The sequence below is a fragment of the Petaurus breviceps genome, unplaced genomic scaffold (genome assembly GCF_028583685.1).
Source record: "Petaurus breviceps papuanus isolate PSGF00001 unplaced genomic scaffold, PetGlider_PUasm1.0 37, whole genome shotgun sequence".
NCBI classification, from domain to species: domain Eukaryota; kingdom Metazoa; phylum Chordata; class Mammalia; order Diprotodontia; family Petauridae; genus Petaurus; species Petaurus breviceps.
Window position 1 is genome coordinate 33,818,880 of NW_027186296.1, and position 1,020 is coordinate 33,819,899.

Genomic DNA, 1,020 nt, shown 5'->3' on the forward strand with positions numbered 1-1,020 from the left:
TGTGTGTGTGTGTGTGTGTGTGTGTGTGTGTGTGTGTGTGTGTGTGTAATAATATACATATTGCCAGGCCCAAAAGATTATTGTGAGGGTCAAGTAAGAAAGTGTTAGACAATTCTTTCAGTCTCCTTTGCTTCCTGTGGAGTCACAAGTTGTGAATACCCTCACTCTCTCAGTCACTCTTCTCTGGTAAGAGGTTCCTTTTCCCCAGTCCCTAGCTGCTTCTGACTATGCATGACCCAAGAGGATTAAAAAACTCTCCCCCAGCCACTTCCCATGGGTGGTTGTTTATCTGGAAAAGCTGATGTTGGAAAAGCTATGGGTTGCCTCACATGTTAGAAGAAGAGTTAGCAGCTTTCATGGAAGGAGTTTAGGGTTCCACCCCTTCATTTTACTGATGAGCAACTAAGCCCCAAGAGGGAAAGAGATTTGCCTAAGTCACATGGACAGTCAGTAATTAGCAGAGTTTGGACTCAGTACCTCTCACTCCAAGACCAGCTTGATTTCTACTCTGTTGACCTGCCTCAACTTAATGTCTTAACCTCCATATCCCAGGCAAGTCTCTAAGTGATTCACTCAAGGTCTAGTATGAGTTCTAGAAGAACCTGAACCCTGGTTGTGCTAACTCAGAGGCTGGCCCTCAATTTCCCGTGCCACAATGCTTGCTCTTAGGCAAAACTGCTTTTCGGCTCTGAGCTCTCCATGTCCCCAAGTGCCAGTCCTCTCCTGACTACCAGGGCTCCCCTCTATGGAACTTAGCATCCAAGCCAGGGCATCAAAACTTCATCTTTGCAGAATCAGGGAAGGTTTGGTGGAGAAGGTGGCAAATAATGTATCCCTTGAAGGAACAGAGATTTCAATAGAGATGAAGAATGAATGTGTTTGAACTGAAGGGAAGGGGTGTAGAAAGTCAATGTAAGCACATAAAAGCCGGAGAACAGAGAACTTAGTAGTATAGTTTGGCTGAAAGATGTGGTGTATGAAGTTGATGCTGTGAAGTAAGTCTTAAAAAGTAAGTTGGAA